Source organism: Emydura macquarii, unplaced genomic scaffold (genome assembly GCF_026122565.2).
Source record: "Emydura macquarii macquarii isolate MOO-44397 ecotype Brisbane River unplaced genomic scaffold, CSIRO-AGI_Emac_v2 contig_2897, whole genome shotgun sequence".
NCBI lineage: Eukaryota > Metazoa > Chordata > Testudines > Chelidae > Emydura > Emydura macquarii.
The window spans coordinates 14,372,185-14,392,871 of NW_027133034.1; the positions used below are offsets into that span (position 1 = coordinate 14,372,185).

Consider the following 20,687-nt stretch of genomic DNA (forward strand, 5'->3'; position numbering starts at 1 on the left):
TTTTGATTCTACCTGAAGGTTTGGAGGTTTTGTTTGTTTTTTTAAAAGCCTTCAGTAAAATTTCCAATCCATTGTAACACATCAGCTGTTTTCAGCCTGACAGGGGGAAAATGTGGAAAGTTGTCCCACATTAGCACCTGGTAGAAATGTTTTGTAATAATGTCTCAAACTCCCCTCTTCCCCCCATTCTTATTGATATGGGTAGCTGGATGGTTGTCTCCCGAGGTGCTTGCATTTTGCAAAAACTACTGAGAAACTACAAACGAAGGAGGAGAGTAAACTTATAAAAGGTTTATTCTGTCTGATTGGAAAGACAGCCGGTATTATAAATGCTTCTTGGAGAAGTAATTGTATTCCCTTCTTGCACTGTGTTCTATCAGGCTGAACCTCTTGCAGATACTTCAGAATCTTTAAATGCTGCTTGGTGTCCTCTTGAATATCTGTTTTCACCCTGCTTTAATGTGGTGTCACTGATTGTACCAGCTCCATAGGACATCCATTTACCAGAAAGCTGGTATTTCATTCCAGCTCATAATTCACAAATAGAGTGCACAGAGGTTTGAGTCTCAAGAAGTCAGCGTCTTGTCTTGTCTTAGCAATCAGTCCTGCCAGGATCTGAAATACATGTAAATAATGTGACACCGTCTAGCTTTCCAATAGACATAGCATTTTCATAGATATGACTTAGAGTTGGTATTGTCTTTCTTTGGTTCCTAAAGTGTGTCCCGGAATCTATGTTTGCACATTCCAGGGTTCAGTTAAACTGGATGGTGAAGAAGTTGCAATATGATACTAAAATCATTAACTTTTCTTTGAGTTAAAATGGAAACATTAAAATATGTCATAAACAGAGTTGGGCTGCAATTGTATTAAGGTTAATACTGAAGCTATATAAAACATTAATCATTTTTTTAAATTACAAACCTAAGACTTGGACCAAGTTATGGTTTGAGAAGAAAACTAAGACCGAGATAGTGTGTTGTGCCTCCAGGAAGCAATTCTCCTAATTCTGGACTTGCTGGCATCAAAGAGGCTCCCAGCATAACAGACGCCTGAGTCTATGCTCTAAGCTAGGGCAGCTGCACACCCAGAGCTGCACAGGATGGCCATAGTAGTGGGCACTATGGCTTCACCTCCTCCTGCTCTGACAGGCCCCCTACCATCCTCAACCCTTAGAGGGCCTGCCTAGGGTAGTTTATGGCAGTCCTACACAATGCCTGTGCCAGGAGATTCCTCACTTTGACCAATTAAGGGATCATAGTATAGCTGAGAAACTAAGCTACTTTGTCTTTGATCTTTGGTACTTATTCAAATCATGAAGCTTAAAACAAAAAAAACTTAGTGGGTGCAAATCAAGACTGAAAAATAAATGGGTTACATGAACCTCTGGGAAACAAAAACTGACAAGTTACAGACAGCTACGCTTAATACAAGTAGATGGGGTGGACAACATTTATTGAAATATTTTCCACAACATTTCCTCCCCCCTCCCCCAATGGGTTAATCATGCTTAGGGACTACTCTGACTATCCATGATTGGGACCTGGAGGACCTCCAATAATCTAGTGAAAGACTCGGAAAGTAACAGCAACATTTTTTAAGTATGTTAGAAGCAGGAAGCCTGCTAAACAAATGGGGCCACTGGATGATCAAGATGCTAAAGAGACACTCAAGGCAGTGAAGGCTACTGAAGAGAAACTAAATGAAAAGAAATATTTGCATTATTCTTCACTTCTGAGGATGTGAGGGAGATTCCCAAACTGAGCCATTCTTTTTAGGTGACAAATCTGAGGAACTGTCCCTGATTGAGGTGTCATTATAGGAGGTCTGGGAATAAATTGATAAGTTAAACAGTAATAAGTCACCACGATCAGATGGTTTTCACCTAAGAGTTCTGAAGGAACTGAAATGTGAAATTGCACAACCACTAAACTGTGGTATGTAACCTATCATTTAAATCAGCTTCTATACCAGATGACTAGAGGATAGCTAATGTGAGGCCAATTTTTAAAACAGGCTGCAGAAGTGATCTTGGCAATTACAGGCTAGTAAGCCTAACTCCAAAACCAGGCAAATTGGTTGAAACTATAGAAAAGAACAGAATGGTCATATTCATCTATTATCTGATTTGTTAGGGGAAGAGTCAATGTGGTTTTTGAAAAGGGAAATCATGCATCACCAATCTACTAGAATTCTTTGAGGGGGTCAGCAAGCATGTGGCAAGGGTAATCCAGTAGTGTATTTAGTGTATTTAGATTTTCAAAAAGCCTTTGACAAGGTCCCTCACCAAACACTCTTAAGCAAAGTAAGCTGTCATGGGATAAGAGGGAAGGTCCTCTCCTGGATCAGTAACTGGTTAAAAGATAGGAAACAAAGGGTAGGAATAAATGGTCAGTTTTCAGCATCGAGAGAGGTAAATAGTGGCGTCCCCAGCAGTCTAAACTGGGGCCAGTACTGTTCAACATATTCATAAATTATCTGGCAAAAGGGTAAATAGTGAGGTGGCAAAATTTGCAGGTGATACAAAACTACTCAAGATAGTTAAGTCCAAAGCAGACTGCAAAGAGTTACAAAGGGATCTCACAAAACTGGATGACCGGGCAACAAAATGGCAGATGAATTTCAATGTGGATAAATGCAAAGTAATGCACATTGGAAAACGTAATCCCAACTATACATACAAAATGATGGGGTCTAAATTAGCTGTTACCATTGAAGAAACAGGTCTTGGAGTCATTGTGGATAGTTCTCTGAAAACATCCACTCAGTGTGAAGTGGCAGTCAAAAAAATTAAGAATGTTGGGAATCATTAGGAAAAGGATAGATAATAAGACAGAAAATATCATATTGCCTCTTTATAAATCCAGGATATACCCACATCTTGAATATTGTGTGCAGATCTGGTCACCTTATATCAAAAAAGATATATTGGAATTGGAAAAGTACAGAAAAGGGCAACTAAAATGATCAGGGATATGGAAAAACTTCCATATGAGGAAAGATTAATAAGACTGGACTTTTCAGCTTGGAAAAGAGTCAAATAAGGGAGGATATAATAGAGGTCTATAAAGTCATGACTGGACTGGTGTGGAGAAAGTAAATAAGGAAGCACCTGACATTTACGCCCTCTCATAACACAAGAACTAGGAGTCATTAATTGACATTAAATAGGCAGCAGGTTTAAAACGAACAAAAAGGGAGGATTTCTTCACACAATGCACAGTCAACCTGTGGAACTCCTTGCCAGAGGATGTTGTGAAGGCCAAGACTATAACAGGGTTCAAAAAAGAGCTAGAAAAGATCATGGAGGATATGTCTATCAATGGCTCTTATCCAGGATAGGCAGGGATTGCTGTTTGCCAGAAGCAGAGAATGGTTCACTTGGTGATTAGCTGTTCTATTTTTCCCTTTAAAGCACCTGGTACTGGCCACTGTCAGAAGACAGGATACTGGGCTAGATGGACAATTGGTCTGACCCAGTATAGCCACTCTTATGTTCTTAAGAGTGTACTGGATGACCAGAAGCTCTGTCTTCTAAGGAAGAGACACAGACCCATTCCACTGTCCTGCAGATAGAGGCTATTGTCCAGCAATTGGCAATGCAGATGTCCTCAGTATCCTTGGAGAGTGAAGTGGTCAATATACGTACCTTCTCCACTGTATCATGACTAATGAGATTCCCCTCTAGCCCTAGAGCTGGTCCATCTACTGCAAGCCCCACTTCATCTAAACTAACTACAGTCAATGGTGCTGCAGCAGAATGCCAAGAGTAGAACCAATCCATGTCAATGTGTGATTTTAAAAAGCAGAAGTTAGAACAGGCAGAATGAAAGAAGCTTGTTTAAAGAGGCGGGAGCTCCATGTTGAAATGAGGAGGGAGCATTGCATCCTCTTACATCTTCAGTGGTCTTCTATAAAAGTCAATTTTTTCAGGCTTTCCACAGGGACTGAGAATTTCATCCTAATTGCTTTAAGCCCTGCTCTTCATTTAGGTGCCTAACTGCCATACATCTAAATATCTTTGAGGATCTGGGCTTTAATGCCTAATTTCCTTTGAAAGCCTGCATTTTACATGTAACATTATCCCCCGCTATATTTAAGATGGTCAGAATTTTCATAAGTTATTTTTGCTATTTTTCAGAATTATATTAAAAATAAATAATTATTCTATGCATAATTCAAACAACACAGAAACTTTGTTTACTGGGTATGATACACATTTCCAAAGAAACTTAAATAATGAAGGAAAAGGAGCTGTAACAAAATTGTTAAATGTTTTCTAATAAAGAGGACACAACAGATATGAATAATTATGTAGGTATCTTTTTAGAACACGTCAACTGTGCATCATACCAACTGTTTTCCCTTTGAAAAAACCTTGATAACCTACCTCCTAAACGATATTTTATTCAGGCAATGCAGACATCCATTCATACAAGAGATAGTGTGGTGGCTCAGATGGACCTTTTGCTGGCTGTGGTGTCAAGCATTATTTTTCATGTAATATCTTTAGGTCATATTAAGATTATGAGAGACAGGGATACCTCAGTCAAACTGTTCATGTATCTACAGCCTTCCCACCTGCATGTAGGTTTCATAGCTAATGTCAAAAATTGACATTGTTTGGCTTGGGACATTGAAAGATGGAATAAAATTGCTATAAAACTGAGGGTCTGCTTACATGGCCTACAAACAGCAATAAGCTAATAAATTTTACTTCATTTTTAACCCACTTTAATTTCAAACCTATAATGCCAGAAATAGAACTCAGTTCAGGTAGGCGTATATTATCTCAGTAACTGGAATTTTGCCAGTACCAGCCTGATTCCGCCAAGATCAGCAGCCCAACCTCGGAGCATATGCACTCCTTGTTCGGGAAGGGCATTCTTCCATCCAACAGGATCAGAGGGCGAGAAGATCACCTTGACCAAGGAATGAGCGAGGGACAAGATGTTCATCCTAGCTTGCTCTTCCACCTCTCATGGCTCCCATAGAGAGGCAGAAATAAATACAACCACACTTCAATTATTCCTTCTCTGGCTTTCATCAGGTTACTGTTGAAAATTCCTGAGCTCCATTTTAGGGGAAGTGAAAATATTAGCAGTACACTGATTCAGGATTTTACTCTCCCCAGCAAGCCACTGGATTCCTCATCCTACTGGTTGGGTTTTATTGGAATTAATATCCTGCTCTCTCCCAGGGCATTTCTGAAGGATGAGAGACTGTCTTCTCCAATTTGTTCATTAGGGTCTGGAATCAGCAAGCCACTTGAGTATATACTTAATTTTGAGCACATAAATGGTCTTAACTTCAGTAGGATGATGTACGTCCTTAATGATGCACACATACTTAAGTACTTTGTTGAATCACGGCCTTGTTCAGTATCTCATGGTCACCAAGACATCTATGTACGATCCAACGTGGTTGATGGCCATGCTCTTTGTTTTGGGACTGAGACTGGAGAGAGACACAAAGAATACATTACCTCCTCCCTTTTGAAGTTGGGGCACCCACCTCCTGTTGGGTCAAAGGCCCTGTTCTAATGGCCTGCTTAAGAAACTAATGGAACCTATGGTGTATTACAAATGCATAAGCCAAGTCAAAGTAGTCCTTCTCATAAGAGACAGGACTATGATTTGCATTACTTAAATATTTCAGATTACCTGCAGCAGCACAGCACTATATAATTTGTATGGGCTTAAACCTCAACTGAATTTTACTAAGCAAGCTAATTAAAGGAGAACTACATTAAGTGTAGATGGATATATGGTGAACAAAAGACTGCATTAAACTGGTCTGTTACTTATTGTTTGAGGATTCCTAAATGATTTCCAGTGCATAGTCTCTCAGTCCCTTGTTTTAGGGGGAGCATTATAAATGAAGTCAGACCTCTGGGGATCAGTAGCAAGGGAGTGAAATACTATCCCATTAATTTCATTTTACTTCAAAGTAAAAATTGAGTAAAACAAACATCAGGATTCAAGATTGGAAAGCAAGTCTTAAGCTAATATTATCAGTACTTGTAATATACAGCATTCCATCAGCCCCCTCAAATAAAATACACACAGCATATTACCCTACACTGGCATTATCTGTAGGTTAGTGTCACAGCAAGCATGTCATATAAATATTGAGCCATAAATTAGCATAAATGCTGAGGCTAAATTCATCAGCCTTTCTGGGTAAATCCTCTCTTTTTTTAATTTTAACTGATAACATGGCATTCCTGCTTCTGTATTATTCATCATCTGAATTTCAGTGCATGGTTCTAGTAATAATTATGGAATTTCTGAGAAGCAAACCTCAAATACTGAACAACCACAAAAGTTTATTCAAGATGTATCCAACCTGTTCCCTCTCCATCAACTTCCACTTTAGGCTTCACTCCCTTTCCAGGTAAAGGTGAAAGTTCTTTCCAGAAATTAATGACAAAGGGCATATTTCACTCGTAGATCTCTAATCAAAGAGAAACTACTATTAAATGATATTCTTCACTGGGCACAAGATTGCCTTTTACCCTCCATGAAAGGAGGCCTAAAACTTCCATACTCATCTACGCAGACTACCACAGCAGGGAAGACACCAGCAGTTGCGAGTCCATAAATGAGCAGGCAGAGACTCACTGCCTGGTCATGGGATTAGCTTGAGCCATAAATCCTAACCTGCACATCCCTTCCCTAAAGTCTGGCCCTTGAAGATCAACAGATTTAGGCTATTTCAGGTTGAAAGAGGAGTGAAATCCTCAGTTTTGCACCCCCTTATGGAGAATGTACTCCCCCCGTTACTCCAGGGCCAGGATATCTGAAAGCTCTGGGATGAAGTCCATGGTTGACAACTAAGCTCCTCTGGAACAGTAATGCTCAACAAATCAGAGCACAGCTTGTCTGTGGAGGAGACAGAACTACCTTCGGGGGTGGTCTGAGACTGTGGCATGAAGTCCCCCCAGGCCCATCACAAACCTCGCCACTTTCCACTCCCAGTGGCGGATGCATTTCTTTGACCTACTTTTTCTAACAAACATATAGTAATAGGTATATTTATATATTTAAAAACCTTAGCAGAACAAGACTCACCACTGTGCACACTTCTCCCTCTGGGGAGAAGATGACAGAACAAACACCACATGACAGCTGAGTATGTTGCCTAATGCACTAGTGGAAGGTGCTCAGATACTATAGTGATGAACACAGTATAAAAATCTATATCGAATAGAATACTCAGTTTAAAACAGAAGCAGCTTCAGGTTAAATGCATCCAGGGATCACACTTATGGCAGTTTGCACAAGAAAGACAGGCTCAACTTGTTAATCATATGGAAAAATAAAGGCCTTTTGCCCACACACCCAGCAGTAAGGTATTTATGGTTTGTGAAAAAATGTTAAGGTTTTCTTAATGGCTAGTAAGCAATGTGATTAGTTAAGAAAAGTTACCATGGTCACCATGATTCACCAAATTTGTACGTGCTCACATTTGTGTCAAACTGTTCACTATATCTTTAACTGTAGACTCTGTAGGTGACATTTACTTTCAGTTATATATTGAAAGAGGTTTAGATATGCAGCAAAACAGACATACATTTTTATTCTGTACTTGCATTAAATATTATTGAAACTACCTTTTCTTGGAATGGCTTAGTACATTTTTTCTCTGCACCCTGGTAAGTGGCCCAGTTTGTGAACGTTAATTGCAAAATCTGCTGTTGACAAGCAACAAGATTGCCTGAATTAGACATAGTACTTATTAATAAGACTGGAATAGTTATTTGACAGGATTTTCATCTTTGGAAATAGTTTGGAGAAAGTATGATGGGAAACAGAACAGCAAAGGAAATTTAATTAATTGTGGAAACCAGGCCTCCAATATTTCAAATAATTGTTTATGTACAAAAAATTTCTGTATGGTTGCAAGTTGATTACTGATATTTCATAACACAAACATAAATGGTTATATTAATCTTGGTGTGATTGTTTTGTTGGGATTGAATATTACTGTTGGCTAGAAAAGGTTAACTGAATATGTGATTAGGTAATATAAAGCCAGAATACAGTGAAATCAGAGTCTATACTCCATAAATGATATATAGACCTTCTGCCCAATTACACCCAATGCCTGCAGTGACCTACCCCAGCCTTGCTGTGAAGCAGAGAGAGTAGGGGAATCAGAGTGTCCAGGTGGGAGAGGACCCATGGACTGAAGGAGTTGTAGGAGCACATTATATTGGCAGAGAGAAGCTAAGGAGAGCCAAAATGTGGATGGGGACATCTGTAAAAAGGAGAAAAATAAACCAATAGAATAATTTGGGTTGGTGTGGGAAGGGTGGGGGAGGAACACAAATATTCAGGTTGGACATGGGTTCTCCCCATCTACGGATGACCATGACCAACTAAAACATTTTTAAAAGGTGTCAAACAGTCTACACAAAGATGAAGTTTTTAAACATCACATAATTACAAAATTAAAAAAGTATTTTAAGTATTTTAAGAACAAAATAATCCTAAGTGATATTGTTCCATTACTACATGAAAATGGCAGAATTATCAACTGTGAAGAAAATGTAGAAGTGTTCAACAGATATCTGTTTGAATTCTGGGGGGGGAAGGCGGGGGAGGGTGAAAACAGATGTAGTCACATCATACAACACTGTCTCTCAGGGCGATGTTAAACAGCAACTATTAAAGTTAGATTTTGTAAATCAGCAGGTCTGAATAACTTGCATCCAAGAGTTTTAAAAAAGCTGGTTGAGAGGCTTGCTAAAAAGAGTTAATGTTGATTTTCAGTTTTGGAACACTGGGGAAATGTCAGAAAGCTGATGTTGTGTCAATATTTAAAAAGGGGTAAATGGGATGATCCAGTCGGACATTGACCCCAGGCAAGATAATGGAGCAGCTGTTATGGAACTCTTAATAGAGAATTAAAGGACTGTGATATAATTAACATCAATCAATCAATGTGGGTTTACAGAAAATAGTTCCTGTCAAACTAACTTGATATCATATTTGGATGAGATTCCAAATTTGATGGACTAAGTGTTGATGTAATATATTTAGATTTCTGTAAGGTGTTTGACTTGGTACTGCACAACATTTTCATTAAAAATTAAAAACAATAAAGTTAACATGACGTACATTTAATGCATTAAAAGCTTGCTAACAGAAGTCTCAAAATGTAATTGTAAATGGGGAATCATCATCAAGTGGGTGTGCTTTTAGTGAGGTTCTGCAGGGATTGGTTCTTGGCCTTATGTTATTTAACATTTTTATAAACGGACCTGAAAGAAAACAAAAATTCACTGATAAAGTTTGCAAATGACCAAAAAAAAAATGGAGGGAATGTTAAATAGTGAAGAGGACAGGTCATTGATCAGAGTGATCTGGATCGGTTGGTAAACTAGAAGCAAGCAAAATATCTTTTAATACCGCTAAATGTAAATGTATACATCTAGGGTGAAAAAATGTAGTCCATTCTTACAGGATGGGGGACAAACCTAGGTGGCAGTGACTCTGAAAAAGATTTGGAGGTTGTGGAGGATAATCAGCTGAACATGGGCTCCCAGTGTGACTCAGGGGCAATAAGAACTAATATGATCCTTGGATGCATAAACAGGTGAATCTCAAGTAGGAGCAGAGAGGTTATTTTTCCTCTGTATTTGACATTGGTATGACTACTACTGGAATACTGTGTTTGGTTCTGTGTCCACAACTCAAGATGGTGGTTGATAAATTGAAGATGGTTCAGAGATGAGCCATAAGAATAAAAGGATTAGAAAACATGCCTACTGGTGATAGACTCGAGGATCTCAATATGTTTAGCTTAACAAAAGAGAATGTTAAGACATGACTTGAATACAGTTTATAAGTAACCACTTGAGGTACAAATATTTGATTATAGGATCTTCAATCTGGAAGAAAATGGTGTAACAATCCAATGACTGAGATTTGAAGCTAGACAAATTCAGTCTGGAAATAAAGGTGTAAATCTTTTAAAAGGGAGAGGAATTAACCACTAGAACAATTTACCAAAGGTAATTGCTCTAGTGCTAGCAATTTTGCAAGAGTGGATGTTTTTCTAAGAGATCTGCTGTAGGAATTATTTTGGAGAAGTTCTACAGTCTGTGGTATACAGAAAGTCAGATTACAGGATCAGAATGGTCCCATCTGGTCTTGATATCTATTTATGCATATTGCCCATTATATAATTTTTAAAACATCTTTTTCCTAGTCTAGATGTGGTCAATGCAAGGGGGAGAAAATGGGCTTCTTATGGCATCTCACTCAACCAAACACTAACAGCTGAATAGAACCTAGTCATTTATGAGAACATTAGCTGTATTACCATCATCTGTAAATTTGAAGATCATTGCAGAAATAATCATATTTATTTCCATGAACTCATCTTTCTAGGTGTTAGGTTTCAATTTAAATTATCCATCAACTAGGCATCAGGTAACAAAGCTCAAATCAATTAATAAAAATGTATACTTCAGAGATTAATCAGCATGATACACAAAGGTCCAAATTCAGGAAGAAAGATTGCAGCTAAGTCTGTTCTGAGTCGGTTATAACCCTGTAGGTTTTTACACCCTGCTTGTTTACTTTAGTTTACTTGCCAATTACATTTTGTGGTTGGTTACATACATTACCCAATCATACATTGGGAAATGCTAACCACAAATGTGACAAACACCTGCAAGATTAATCCTATCTCCTGCCCATTCCATTCTACATGCAATGCAAAGTTCATTTGTGAGTAGTTTTCCCATTATTTCTCTTAGTCTAATTATGCTAAACTTCATATTGAGTACTTAACTCATTTTCTCCAGTTATGCTTGTCTACCTACTTATTCCTTTCTTGTGATTTCAGTGACAGTTTCCTAACTTGTTATTCAAGTAGAAGAACCAATTACATTTTATCTACCAAGCACAAATGCAGTTAAAAGTTATCTTATACAGCTGTAAAAGTACACTAGGAAAGCCCAAGACACATTTCCATTACTTATAGGGTACATCCTAAATACATTCAAGATGCTCAAAGTCGTGTATACCTTTTAATTTTTTTGATGCAACTATGAGGTATGCTGGGAGTTCCAGGCCTATGTGTCAACATAAGGCGTATATCTGTACTCCTCTAAAGAAATCCAAGCCAACACAAGGGTATGTAACACATTAGTGTTACACATCAGTGTTCATTTCTTGGAATACGTTAGAGTACTCTTGGTCTAAAGAAGCTACAAGTCATGAAGGTTGGCATTAAAGTTCCCATCATTGTTTCACTCAGTCTCAAAGTCTGTGATGGGACATCCCGCAAAGGTTTTGGTCAGATACTCGACCTCTTGAGCCGACACCATACCAAAACAAGAGACTCCACTGCACATACTTCTCCCCCTGCATGACAGATGTATAGTCATGTTGCTTAATTTACTACTGGAAGGTACTCAACACCAGATTCCCAAAGGTATTTAGGCATCTAAAGCCCAGTGATTTTAGATACTATGGTGATGAGCACAGTGTAAAGACCGGAGTAGAATAGAGCATCTTCTTGTGTCATACGAATCTAAACCTGTTTGCCTGGAAATTGGTTGAAAAAAATTCACAAGAACAGGCTCTCCAGGAAAATGTCTAGTGTTTTCTGGTTTGGAGAAGATTGAAAGTAGCTTTTCAGTGCTTTCTACTTGTACTTAAAATGAGGCAGTACAGGGTAACATAAAAAGCTTTTCAAAATTAAGCACAAAAATGTCATTCAGGTTATGACCCAAATTGAAATGAAAGTTCTGTCATATTTAAGTAGTTATACCTCTCTGATTACCATATTATTGGAACATCTAATTATTTTACCCACACTAATTCATCCACCCCTTCACAGAAGTACTACACTCAGGGACAGGAGGAGCAGCCAAGGTAGGGCCTGTTGAACTATTCGGGAGGGGTGAGAAACCACAAACACACACTTTGCAAAGGGGTTTGCACAGGAGTTTCTTTGGCCTCAGGCCTTCCTTTCCTTCCAAGTCTCACAGAGTACCCCATCATGCAGCTCATCTACTTGAGCGGTGCACAGATCTCCAGGATTTAGCCTTCAACGAGTAGCTGTCATTTCCTATTTTCTAACAGTCACAATGGTGTTTCACCACTAGCTCTTATAGTCATCATTCCAACAAGTGATTTCATTTATTAGGTTTCCTAACCATAGAAATGTGTAGACATAGTAATTCTGTGAGTATTGCACTGGTTTTACTTGAGAGAATATTTATCTATCAACTTTTTATTCAAGACAACTTCTTTAAACTAAGCAACTTTTAGAAAGACTCATCAAGAGGCACACAGCAATATTTGACATCATATATTTCCAATGTCCAGAAAAATCTAAAGGCTGTAAGCCAGATCCTCAGTTAGCATAAATCAGAGTAGCATCAATGACTTCAATACTTATCTAAGATGAGAATCTGGCCTTTAAAATATATATATTTAAAATATAACATGAGCTGCAGATAAACATGTTTTCATTTTTGCAGTGCACAAGGAGAGAGTTCAAAAATAATTCAGCAGGTGAGCTTAGAAAAAGATTGGACCCTTTATCCATTGAAATGGTAGACTGTAGTTGATTGTGTGTGTGTGTGTGTGTGTGTGTGTGTGTGTGTGTGTGTGTGTGTGTGTGTGTGTTGGTGTGTGTGTGTGTGTGTGTGTGTGTGTGCGTGCGTGCGTGTGCGCAAAACAAACTGAAATCAAAGTATAAGCTCAAGCTGCCAGCTTTCTAATGAGGATAAATGTACAATCTGTCCAATTTTAATTGAACTATAAAGCTTCCTTTTTTAAATTAAGAGGGCAGCCCAAAACAGATTTTCTACTTTTTTGAAGCTTAGCTCTTAAAATTTAGCTCACAGCACTGTATTCCTGTATAATGCAAAAGTATAGATCTACAATGACTGGACTACAGAAGCAATTCTGTGAGCAAAAAATACAGTTATCCCAAAGTTCAGTTTCCATTGGGGCTGCCTCTCAAGCCTGGTACACACCTAGTGTACATCATATTTTGATATTCTTTTTAACAAAGTGAGCATCACATGAGATGTATGTGAAACATTCACAGATGAGACCGCCTTCTGGCAATCACTCTGAAATACTTTTTCTTATTACCACCAATGAAATAAAAGTTTCCATCCTACTTCTGCATAAAATTAAAGTGGGTACAAAATATATTTCATTAAGATGGATTTCAGGGAAGTTCTGAACATTCATTGTATTAATCTGCATAGAAGATGAAGTGTCTGAAGGATTTTTCATTGTTATTTTTAAAAATACTGTACTTCAAAAAAAAAAAAAAAAAAAAAAAAAAAGGTATGTCCTTATATTTATATCCAATTTAATAAAAGACAAGTGGAGAGGGAGTTGTTTTGAGAACCTGTTATTCCAGGATAATATATTCACAGTTCACAGGCTCATTACTTCTTAGACCTCATACGATTATATAGAAGTGATGTTTTGAGAATATGGATGCAACTGGAGAACTGTACAGACTCCAGATTACTTCATGCACATTTCTTCAAATGTTAACTGAATGTATCCTTTGCTCATTTGTGAGAGATTTTAAAAATCATTAAGTCTCCATCTGTATGAGTATTCCTTTATGCCCCTGAGCATGGTTTTTTTCAAATCCTGGAGCGAAACTCCACCTAACGACATTAAGATGGGTTATTGATTAAATCTCTCAAATTAACCAGCTGAGGTGACAATCTCCCAGCCCAATCTCTCTAAGAGCAGAGGGGGTGGCTCTTGTGTCCAATATATTTTGCTACAAGAAACTTTTTTCCATTCCTGCATGGGGATGTGGCCTCAGAATTTTTTCCCCCTCCTTACTTTGTTGAAACAGGAAAGACTATGTAGGCAATAAACCATTCCTCAATGCATCTCCATTCGTACTGTGCAGCACAGAATGCAGTACTTCTTCACTGCACTATAGCATTTCTCTGTATAGTAACGGAGCTGAAGAGAGTTGCATGCATCATGCTTAGCAGAACATTCTGAAAGTTAATCTCTGGTATTCAGAACAATTTTTCTCCAAATAAATTTCCAACTGTATTTGAAATTCAGTTTCAGTTAACAAGCATTTCTAAGATTCTTGCTGAAAAGCCACTGTGCAACACCAGCAACAGGGAGCCAAATGTTTCCGGACACTAAAGACCAATTTTTAATCCTGTTTTAATGAAAAAGTTAGAACCAAAGTGTGTGGCTCTCACTGAAGACAATAGAAGCTGCATTGGCTTATGACAGGCCTGAATTTGGCTCTTACATTTTAGAATTTTCTTGATGAAAAGTGGATCAAATACTACTAGCTGAATAATAAAACCATTGGACAATAATGGAGCCATTACAGTTTCTTGGGTAAATCATATGCACTTTTATGGTATAATAATTACTAAATAATATTGGGTAAAATCCTCCCGTGAATATGGCCACTGCACTACATGGCTGTAAAACCTAGACACAAAGCGTCACCCCAGTGCAAGACAATCTTCTGCTAGCATAGAACCAATGCATGGACTCTGGGTTCCTAAACTATCTTCATCTTCTCACTGCTGACTTTATAAGGACTATAGTCTGAATCAAGATGGTTATGCTAATTCCCATCTGCTGTTTCAATTGCTTGGGATCAATAGCAACCAGTGTAAAGTTAGACTAGTCAATAAGCTGTGCTAACTTAGACCTTACATACAGTACTCCTAGGATATCAAAACACACAGGCAAGGCAAGTTTTTCCTCCCCAACTTGAGATACTTTGAAAGTTTGGGCAACAGTGCCTCAAGCTGGGCAGTTAAGAAATGGAGGAATCCAAACACGGAGGCCACTTTTGAATAGACAATCTTCTATGAGAAAAGGAGATCACTGTAAGATTAACTCATACCAGATTTCCCATCATCTCCCTTGCTATTTTCTCAGATTCTTCTTTTTGTTCAGTTTTTTCCTCCAGTTTTAAAATGGCATTTTAGGAAGCTTGTTTTTATAGAACACACAAATGCTTACTTGCTTTTATTTATGAAAAATGGAAAGAAAAAAAAAAAAAAAAGCCCAAATGTAGTTGTATATTCCACATTTATAGTTGTATACTCAAATATACATTTCTATTAAACATAATAAGTTTTCCTTGCTACAAACAAAGGACTATGCTCCCTGATTTACAAATACATTTAAACAGATGTATTTTTGCCCAAATATAAACAGAAAGACAAAATTTAGCATTCCTTTCTAGCTGCATAGATTAGACAAGGTTTAAAGTTTGCTCTTGAAGTTAGCATAAAAAGTGAACTTATCGCAAGGACATCCCTTATTAGTTCTATTCTGTTTTCCTAGTTATACATCATCATTAGATATGTAATGCATTCAGTAATTCTAGTTTAGGAGAAGCCATACAGTTTTGCACTATCTACAAAATTGAGTAAGAGGGGAAACTGGGAATTAAACATATATACAGACATGGCTATAACTCCATGCAATTGAATTTTAATCATCTACCCAAATAATTATTTTTGTTTTACTTTATGATGCTGTATGTCAAGTGAACATAGGTTAGTGTTGAAAAAGTTTGTGCAAATCCAACTACTAAGCCAGCTGGGTTCTCTTTAAAAAGAGAAGTTCTCCAGACCACTAGCTTGCTAGTGGCCAAAAGTTGCTGTTTTTCAGTAGCCTGTGTGGACAGATGCCACAAACTTCATTCCAGTTCCTTGAAGGCCATTCACGCACGCACGCACGCACGCACGCACGCACGCGCACACACACACACACACACACACACAACTGGCACCTTTTAGTCAAGTCTGAGAACTTAAATTCATAACTCTGCTAGACACTGAAAGACACAGACTTAACAGAGATACTGGTTTTATGGTTCATTACAACAATTTGTAACACCCTCCTGCCCGTTACTCTCCTTTGTTTCAAGTGGTCTCCTACAACATACCTGAGCTCCTTATGCTTAACAACCTGTCCCACCATGTATTTAACTTAGACACTCTGAGTTCCTTCCCCAGGCCCAAGGAAGATCTCTATGAAGTGTGAAGGCTTATACCTTCCGCCACAGAAGTTGATCCAATAAAAGAGATTATCTCACTCACCTTGTCTCACATATCCCAAGACTGGCATGGCTACAACACAGCAAATGGCACTTTTAAAGCACTCAAAGCAAAAAAGGTTAAAAAGGTTGTAAGACTGAATTACTTTTATTTTTAGTATAGTGGTCTTTCACCACAGGCAAAAAGAAAAATACAGTGGTCAATGTCATGCTGTCTGTAATGGCTTATGACCATGAGTGCCAATCTCAGGGCAGACTGTCCAGGGCACAAATGGCAAAATTGGCTACTGTGTGTTTTTTAATTACATTTCAGCAACCAAGTAATAAGTGTGAACTCCTATGGCACATAGACACCCTTAACATGGAGTCACAGACAGTCCCCTTAGGCACTCCAGTCTATCTCACTACCCTTGGCAAACACTGCCTTTGTGATAGATGTGATTTTTGGTGTAAAGTGACCAATATATTCAGTCCCAAAGGATCAGCCACTTACCCCAGGTCAATTTGCACTCTAGATCTCACACCTAAAAGAATGCATGTAGCCAATCCTATCATAAATTAACCAATGATTTATTTACAAGAAATAAATGATTTACAAGGTTAAAGCAGGTAACATGCACGTACAAACGAGCTACACCTTTAGATTCCAAAAGATAATAGGAACTTCTATAAATTTGCATCTTTTAGAGAGCTGAGAACCCTTTGCTTATGCTTTAAAACAGTAACCCCTCAGAGTTTCACACAGCACAGGGATATAAAGGTTATAAGTGAAATTAATGTATGTACCAACTTACGAGCACTTCATAAGGCCTAAATACATCGATACAAGTCCAAAACCTATCTTAACAATACTAACACAGGTGAGGCAGACCAGTTTCCAGCCATGCATTTGTCAGTGAGGCCAAGGGGCCTTGGTATGAACTGGCACCTGGTCTGCCAGCATCAGAGGGAACCTGGCACTCCTGCCATTGCTGCCTATAATTGTTCTGTGTAATTGTTATATGGAGCCAGCTCTTTTGCCAACATTACATTCGGTTTGTAGAGTACAAAAAGGGGTATTAGAAGTACTGTCTAGAATTTTAAAATGATGGAAAAATATTGGGGGGGGAGGGGACAATAAAGTTCAATGGATCAGTCAAGTTCAAGAATCCACTTATCACCAATAAAAGGAATAAGACTCGTCAAGGACAGTGAATGTCAATATCAAAGGAATAGGAACAGGAATGAATCCTGCAAGAGCAGAGGATTATCATCAAGAATTAAACTCAAAGTATTTTAGGCACTTACAAACATTCTTTTGCATGTCATCTTTCCACCTGGACTTAAAATTACTTGCTATCCTCAAACATTACCTTTAAAAACAGATACAACTAGTTTAATTAAAATGAATGTCATAGCTGCTGCTATTAGCTTATCAGAAAATGAATTTCCCCATCTGATCCAGCATCAAAAAGTAAAGTGTTTATTTCAAATTTGGACAAAGATGATTCTCTCTAAAGGACCTTCTATGCCAGCCTACCATATGGTGGGTTTTTTTTTTTTTTTTTGTGAAGATGAGAAGGGAAGGAGAGAGGCTAGTATTGCTGTTTCAACATATTTTAGCACCATTGGCTTTCCTGTTGGAACATTGCAGTGGATGCCCTGTTTATGGCCCTAATCCAACTCTTACTGAAGTGAACAGAAATGCTCTCATTGACACTGTGGGACTTGGACCAGGCCCTTAGATAGCAACTGAGAATGTGTGTGTGGCAGTGTGTATTCCATGACATCCCACAGCTCACTCTATTAATGAAAAGATATATAGCTTGACTCCACTGCTATGGGGAAAAAACAAAAACAAAAAAAGTGATGGATATCTTGGTTTGGACCATTTTACATGGAAAATGGTCCAAACACCAGGTAAAATTTTCAAAACTGCCAGTGACTTTGGCACTTTTGGATGTTATACCCACTATTAGAGGTCCATCCCTCCCCACCCCTGCATGAGAAAATAAGTTTGTATCACAAAAAAACCAGGCTGCTGCTCCTTCACTAACAAATGTCTACCCTCATAGCACATTTAGACGAGGCACTCTTTATGCAGGATGTTTCATTGTTTCACAAAGCTGGTATGTTGTTGAAAAGCATAGCCATTGGATTTCTTGGCTTAGCTGATTATCGTCAGGGGACATGCTATCTGGTTTGTGCTTACCTGGCTGTAGATGTGGAATCTTACATTTTGCTGGACCTTTGGTGGCCAGTCAAGAAAGCGACAAAAGCATACACCTCTTGAGGGATATCTACATTTCAAGCTGGCGGTGTGATCTAGTTTGAGGCAATATACTCACTCTATTTCTCATCAAACTAGCGTGCCAAAACTAACATAGCTGTTGCAGCAGCACAAGAGGTGGGAGGAGATAGCTGCCCCAAATACATACCCATCCAGTACCATAGGCACATACTTGAGGCAGCTAGCCCCAGCCTCTGCTTGCTGCGCCACAGCTACAATTCTGTTTTTAGCATGCTAGCTTGGTGAAAACTAGCATGAGTATATCTCCTCAAGCTGGGAATCACACTGTGGCCCAAGAACCCCCTCATGCCAAATGGCAAGGAGATGGACAAGAATCCTGGTATGTACCTGATCCTGGTATGTACATTCTGGTTCAACAGAGAAAATCATGTAAGGCTAGGATCATATATCATTGTGAAATGTATATATACACACACGCACACTGAAAACGTTTTAAAGTGGGTATCAAGGTACGAGGCATCAGCAGAGCTGGGGCATGGGGAGATGTGGGTAAACTCACACGTTTTCTGACAGACAAGAAATGTTTATTCACCTCTCTGTCAGGATGCTAATTAAGAATGGTAAGATAACACAATGGATATCTAGTTACATATAAAGTCACTGCAGACATGTGAAGTCAACAGGGAATCAGCACACAGAAACAAGCCATGGGTGAATATCCTGTGTGAGCGCACACAATCGTGGGTGGTGGGTATATGTAGAAGGCAAAAAAGATACCCCTCCCTTATCCATTCTTGCACTTAGGAAGTAAATGGTCAGTGCATTTACAATCCAGAAAATGCAATCTCAGCCAACCTTGATTGAAAAACACTGAAGAAAACAGATTAGCCTCTTCTATAAAGAAGTTTTATCTCCTGCAAAATTAAATCTCTAGAAAGCGTGTTAAAATTTTGTTTTATATGTAAAAAATGGTTTCCCTCTCATTATCACTTGATTCTTTGCTAATAACTTATTCTTGTTTTGACTATAAGTATCTCAGTGCTGTGGTGTTAAGCAGAGTGCTTCTCCTGAGCTGAATTTTACAAGCTGGTGTTTATATCAGCTCTCTGGGGACAGCAGACCTGGTATTTCTGTGAGTGGCCAGTGTCAAGGGCATGCTTCAAAGGGACTCCTGGACTGGAGAACATCCATTATTAACCTGTACTCTCAACCTACAGTAAGAAATAGTTTGCTTAAACAGCTTTTGAAGTGTGGAACTCACCTTTGGAGGGATAACCTATACAGGAAGAAGATGCCAAATTTTACACCATTGTGTGTCCAGATATCAGGATGGGTGAAAGTAAGAACTGGCACAGAGCATCACATTCAGAACTCCCCCTTATAATTCAGTCATCTCAGTAACATGGATACACCCACCCTGAATGTTGTCCCTATACCTCTTCTGTTGGGTTTGGAGAACAGAGAATGAGCCCTGAATTCTGTATTGACAAATTGTGCATTAAATCCAAACATGCAGAGGCAATGGCCATAGGCTCCATAGCTGAGATGGTCATGCTCCAGCCTCAGGGGATGGCCAGAGCAGGGCACTAAAAGATACCAGAGTAGGACCCTCACTTCCCAGTAGTGTTATATCAGCACCACTGACTTCAGAGCCAGTTTCAGAGGAAAATTAGGATCTGCAAGTTTGGTGGTGTTTTTAGGAAATGAATGCTTTTTGTGCAGTGGACTGTATCCCTCCCACCCCCACCACCACCAGAGAAAACCCATGCCTGCTGACAGTGGGGAGGGGAGAGGGGTAGAGTGAGGGCAGCTGACTTCAGCAGTATTATGAGCATGCTCAGTCTGTGTGAGCAAGCTCAGTACAAGCCAAGCAGCAAATGTGGGGCATCACCTCTTTCCCGCAATCCCTATCAGTCAAGCCAGTCTCCTATATATGTGACAAAAGTAAATAAGCTGATTAAGTAGTCAATACATCTATACAATGTGGCTTGTGTCCAATCAGTCTTGTGATGTGGTAGCTTGCGTCACCAATGGTCACAGTAGCAGATCTCATGGTTCCTATGTATATTTCTTATTCTTTGTTTCCTTATTCCCTTTCATGATCCCTGTGTGTTATGGATATTATCAGTAGGTAACAAGTCACAAGCTGACCCACTGTAATGACCACAGTGGGCTAGGGATGCATTTATAAGTACTTGTTGATGAAAAGAATAAATTATTAAAAACCAATCTACATCACCACTGGACTCCCACCAGACAAATGGTGATTCTGCACGTCCTAGTTAATCATTTAGAGGACAGTAGAATATGAAAGCACTTTTCAGGAAGTTCAGCTTTATACATTCTAGAACATAAATCCAGTCATTTTACCACTGTGGGAGGCTTTACATCTCTAACACTC

General features: G+C 38.8%; 1 long non-coding RNA gene across 3 annotated transcripts in view; it reads right to left on the bottom strand.

Annotated features, from left to right (window-relative positions):
• Positions 1–276: 276 nt before the first annotated feature.
• Positions 277–20,687, bottom strand: part of LOC137166831 (uncharacterized) — a 68,493-nt gene continuing 48,082 nt past the window's right edge. For all 3 annotated transcript variants that reach the window (XR_010923836.1, XR_010923835.1, XR_010923837.1), the window contains exon 3: positions 277–615. This is a non-coding gene — a long non-coding RNA (uncharacterized lncRNA). The remainder of the gene's footprint in view (positions 616–20,687) is intronic.